A 5,895-nucleotide genomic window follows, 5' to 3' on the forward strand; every position below is an offset into this window, starting at 1 on the left:
CTCTTCTCCCTCCCTCTCTCCCTCTCTCTCCCCCTCCCACCCCCCTCTCCCCTCCCCCTCTCCTCCCTCCTCACTCCCCCTCCCTCCTCTCTCCCTCCCTCCTTCCCCTTCCCTCCCTCCCCTCCTCCTCCCCCTCCTCCCTCCCTCCTCCCTCCCTCTCGCTCCCCTCCCCCCCTCCCCTCCCCTCCCCTCCCACTCCCCCTCCCCCTCCTCCTCTCCCCCCTCCCTCTCTCTCCCCCCTCCCTCTCTCTCCCCCTCCCCCTCCCCCTCTCTCTCCCCCCTCCCTCTCTCTCCTGCCCCCTCCCTCTCTCTGCCCCCTCCCTCTCTCTCCCCCAATCCCTCTCTCTCCCCCCCTCCCCCTCCCTCTCTCCTCCCCTCCCTCTCTCTCTCCCTCCCCCTCCCTCTCTCTCCCACTCCCCCCTCCCTCTCTCTCCCCCTCTCTCTCCTCCCCTCCCCCCCCCCTTCCTCCCCCCTCCCCACCTCCCTCCCTCCCCTCTCCTCCTCCCTCCTCCTCTCCCCTCTCCCTCTCTCTCCACCTCCTCTCTCTACCCCTCCTCCCTCTCTCTCCCCCTCCCTCCCCTCCCTCCCCTCCTCCCCCCTCCCCTCCCTCCCCTCCTCCCTCTCCCCTCCCTCCCTCCTTTCTCTCCCCCCTCCCTCCTCTCTCTCCCCCCTCCCTCTCTCTCTCTCCCCCTCCTTCCCCTCTCTCCACCTCTCTCTCTCCCCTCCCTCCCCCTCTCTCTCCCCTCCCTCCCCCCCCTCCTCTCCCCCTCCCTCCCCCTCTCTCCCCCTCTCTCCCCCTCCCTCTCCCCTCCCTCCTCCCTCCCCCTCCCTCCCCCTCCCTCCCCAATCCATCCTCCCCTCCCCTCCCTCTCCCTCTCTCTCTCCCTCTCTCTCTCCCTCCGTCTCCCTCCCTCTCCCTCCCCCCTCTCCCTCCCCCTCCCTCCCCCTCTCCCTCCCCCTCCTCCCCTCTCCCTCTCCCCCTCTCCCTCCCCCTCCCTCCCCTCTCCCTCCCACCCCTCCCTCCCTCCCCCTTCCCTCCTCCCCCTCCCCTCTCTCCACCTCCCTCCCCCTCCCTCCCTCTCCCTCCCTCCCCCTCCCTCTTTCCCCTCCCCCTCCCCTCCCCCCTCCCCCTCTCTCTCCCCCCTCCCCCTCCCCCTCTCTCTCCCCCCTCCCCTCTCTCTCTCCCCCTCCCCCCTCTCTCCCCCTCTCCCTCCCTCTCTCTCTCCCTCCCTCCCTCCCTCCCTCTCTCTCTCTCTCTCCCTCCCTCTCTCTCTCTCCCTCCCTCTCCCTCTCTCCCTCCCTCCCTCTCCCTCCCTCCCTCCCTCTCCCTCTCTCCCTCTCTCTCCCTCTCTCCCTCTCTCCCTCCCTCCCTCTCCCTCTCTCCCTCCCTCCCCCTCTCTCCCTCCCTCCCTCCTCCCTCCCTCCCTCCCCCTCTCTCCCTCTCCCTCTCTCCCTCTCCCTCTCCCTCCCTCCCTCTCCCTCTCTCCCTCCCTCCCTCTCCCCTCTCTCCCTCCCTCTCCCTCTCTCCCTCCCTCCCTCTCCCCCCCTCCCTCCCTCCCTCTCCCCTCCCTCCCCTCCCTCCTCTCCCTCCCCTCCCTCTCCCTCTCTCCCTCCCTCCCTCTCCCTCTCTCCCTCCCTCCCTCTCCCTCTCTCCCTCCATCCCTCCCTCTCCCTCTCTCCCTCCCTCCCTCTCCCTCTCTCCCTCCCTCCCTCTCCCTCCCTCTCCCTCCCTCCCTCTCCCTCTCTCCCTCCCTCCCCCTCTCTCCCTCCCTCCCTCTCCCCCTCTCCCTCCCTCCCTCTCCCTCTCTCCCTCCCTCCCTCTCCCTCTCTCCCTCCCTCCCTCTCCCTATCTCCCTCCCTCCCTCTCTCCCTCCCTCCCTCCCTCTCCCTCTCTCCCTCCCTGTCCCTCTCTCCCTCCCTCTCTCCCTCTTCCCTCCCTCTCCCTCTCTCCCTCCCTCCCTCCCTCCCCTCTCCTCTCCCCCTCTCTCCCCCCTCTCCCCCCCTCTCTCTTCCCCCCTCTCCCCTTCTCCCTCTCCCCCTCTCCCTCTCCCTCTCCCTCCCTCTCTCCCTCCCTCTCTTCCCTCCCCCCCTCTCTCTCTCTCTCTTCCCCCCCATCTCTCTCTCTCCCCCCCATCTCTCTCTCTCCCCCCATCTCTCTCTCTCCCTCCCCCCCCCTCTCTCTCTCTCCCTCCCTCTCTCTCTCTCCCCCTCCCGCTCAGCGGCACGAACGGCTGCAGAATTCTCCCTGGCTGAAGCACTTTCACACAGGTAGGAAAATGGTTTATTTAATCTTTTCTTGGCTTATAAATGTTTATTCAAGTTATATTTATTTGTATAATATTTGTAGAAGTATTGTCGAATTTAATGAGTTCCCTCCCCCCCCCCCCACCTCGTTCTGGACGCCTAATTTGTAACCTGCGCCTGATTTTTTAATGTGTGGAACAGGGTTTTTCAGTTCTACAAAAATCTTCACTGGCTCCATTCTACTTTAGTTTGGAGTACATTTTCACTGTGGAAACTTTCAAATCAGGCGTCAGTGGCCGGACACGCCCCCTTTTGAAGAAAAAATTCTGTTCTAAACTAGAACTGTTCTACCTGACTAGAACTGCAGAAAAAAAAATGTGGAGAATTGCGATTTCTAAAATAGTCCGTTCTCCACCAGTTGCTCCTAAAAATCAGGCGTGAATCATGTGGAAACTTGGGCCCATAAAGTGGGTTCTTAGGTGGCTGAACAGTCCAATATGGGAATTACAGTCTCTGTCACAGGTGGGACAGACAGCCATTGAAGGAAAGGGTGGGTGGTGAGTCTGGTTTGCCGCACACTCCTTCCGCTGTCTGCGCTTGGTTTCTGCATGCTCTCGGCAACGAGACTCGAGATGCCCAGCGCCCTCCCGGATGCTCTTCCTCCACTTAGGACTGTCTTTGGCCAGGGACTCCCAGGTGTCGGTGGGGATGTTGCATGTTATGAAGGAGGCTTTGAGGGTGTCCTTGAAACATTTCCTCTGCCCACCTGGGGCTGGCTTGCCACGTAGGAGTTCCGAGTAGAGCGCTTGCTTTGGGAGTCTTGTGTCAGGCATGCGAACAATGTGGCCCACCCAGCAGAGCTGGTCGAGTGTGGTCAAGTGCTTCGATGCTGGGGATGTTGGCCTGATCGACGACGCGAGGGATTTGCAGGATCTTGCGGAGACATCATTGGTGGCATTTCTCCAGCGATTTAAGGTGTCTACTGTATATGGTCCATGTCTCTGAGCCATACAGGAGGACAGGTATCACTATAACCCTGTAGACCATGAGCTTGGTGCCAGATTTAAGAGCCTGATCTCGAACACTCTCTTGCTCAGGTGGCCAAAGGCTGCGCTGGCGCACTGGAGGCGGTGTTGAACCTCATCGTTGATGTCTGCCCTTGCTGATAATAGGCTCCCGAGGTATGGAAAATGGTCCACATTGTCCAGGGCCGCACCGTGGATCTTGATGACTGGGAGGCAGGAAAGACGGCACTTCTGACAATGCAGCACTCCCGCAGGACTGATACTGGAGTGTCAGCCTAGATTTTGTGCTCAAGTGTCTGGAGTAGGACTTGAATCCACAATCTTCTGACTCAGAGAAGAGAGCTACAGCTAACACCATTAAGACGCTCCTTAAAATCGACCACTTAGACCAAGCTTTCAGTCACCTGACCTTATGTCTCCTTCTTTGGCTCGGTGTCAATTTTAGTTTGATTGTGCTCCTGTTAAGAGCCTTAGGACATTTTACTATGTTAAAGGTGCTATATAAGTACAAATTGTTGTTATTGTTGAAAGCAGAGTATTGGGAGGTACACTCTTTGGCAAAGTGAAAAAGTGTTCCCACATGTAATGCCCGACAAGTTGAGAGCCATGTCCTGCTATAATAATTCTTATTTGTGGTATTATTAACTAGAAATTGACAGTGATGTGTGGCTATATTGAGTCACTGCGAATTGCTTAGTTGGAGACAGGTATTGTCGTGTTATGGAGGAACTTAACACTATTTAATAATGGGAAATATTGACTGTTTATTCACAGATACAACTTTCTGCTGAGGGCTCGGATCCATATAATACTGCCTAGAATAAGAAGTACATTACTCCTTTAGAATTTATATTGCTGTCCTGGTTACAGTACCAAATAAGGTATGTTATAAAAAAAACAAAATGCTAGAAATACTCAGCAGGTCAGGCAATATCTGTGGAGAGAGAAACAGAATTAATGTTTCAGGTCGATGACCTTTTGTCAGAAGGTAGGGGGTGGAAATTTGGTCGCGCCTCTGTTGTGGCGTTAACTCGTGTGGAGCGGTAAATTTTGCGCCGGGAATGGTTTACGTCTCTAGCCTCAAGATTTACCAGCTGGGCCCTGCGTGTGGAGCAGGGTGCTAATGGAGGTGTTTCACACCCCTTTTAGGGTGCTTGGCCGACTGAGCAACTCAAAATCCCGAGGTAAACAGCCGGCCTCGGAGCATCCAGGGAGGCTTCCGTATAAAAGAAAATCTGAAAATAAAAACACCAAAAACATTCCCAACACATTACACAACACACCACCACAACATAAATCACAAAAATAAAAAAATAAAAAACAATCACACTTATGTCAGGTCGACATTACTTGCCTCACTGCGGCCGCAACAGCTTGGAACGCCAGCCACCAAAGGCGTTCCCACCAGAGCGCTCTACAGAGCACCACAAAACAGACACCAACCAAACATCGAGCTGGTGTCACAACCAGGGCGTTGCACACCGGCTCACCTCTTCATGGCGGAAACGCACCACGCCCCCTCGAATCTGGTACCGAATGTCCTGGCGCTGGAAGGGGCTGCCGGCCCAGAAATGCTTACCGCCGCCATTGTCGCCCCTCTGGGGCGCTAACAGGAGCAGCAGAAGACCGAAAATTCAACCCAATCATCATTGGCAGTCCTTCGAAACGAGGATGACTTGCTTCCACGCCAAAAAAGGATGAGTTCACAGGTGTTTCAATGAAGGACCCGAACTACACCCTCAAGGGTGGAAGATGCCCGTGCGTGGATTTTTTTAACGTGTGGTGGCCGTTGCACACCACACGGGCTTCACAGAGCTAGGTCTTGGTCCAGTGGCAAGGATTACCAGCTCTGCTGCACGGACCTAGTGCGCACACATATCACAGTGTGGACTGGCCCGTGCTGTCCCTGGTCCACAAACTCATGGCTCCCCTGAGCCCCGATCACATAAGAACATAAGAACATAAGAAATAGGAACAGGAGTAGGCCATACGGCCCCTCGAGCCTGCTCCGCCATTCAATAAGATCATGGCTGATCTGATCATGGACTCAGCTATACTTCCCCGCCTGCTCCCCATAACCCCTTATCCCCTTATCGCTCAAGAAGCTGTCTATTTCTGTCTTAAATTTATTCAATGTCCCAGCTTCCGCAGCTCTCTGAGGCAGTAAATTCCAGAGCATACAACCCACTGAGAAACGAAATTCCCCCTCATCTCTGTTTTAAATGGGCGGCCCCTTATTCTAAGATCATGCCCTCTAGTTCTAGTCTCCCCCATCAGTGGAAACATCCTCTTTGCATCCACCTTGTCAAGCCCCCTCATAATCTTATATGTTTCGATAAGATCACCTCTCATTCTTCTGAACTCCAATGAGTAGAGGCCCAACCTACTCAACCTTTCCTCGTAAGTCAACCCCCTCATCCCCGGAATCAACCTAGTGAACCTTCTTTGAACTGCCTCCAAAGCAAGTATATCCTTTTGTAAATATGGAAACCAAAACTGCACGCAGTATTCCAGGTGTGGCCTCACCAATACCTTGTATAGCTGTAGCAAGACTGCCCTGCTTTTATACTCCATCCCCTTTGCAATAAAGGCCAAGATACCATTGGCCTTCCTGATCACTTGCTGT

Source organism: Pristiophorus japonicus, chromosome 4 (assembly GCF_044704955.1).
Source record: "Pristiophorus japonicus isolate sPriJap1 chromosome 4, sPriJap1.hap1, whole genome shotgun sequence".
Classification (NCBI taxonomy): domain Eukaryota; kingdom Metazoa; phylum Chordata; class Chondrichthyes; family Pristiophoridae; genus Pristiophorus; species Pristiophorus japonicus.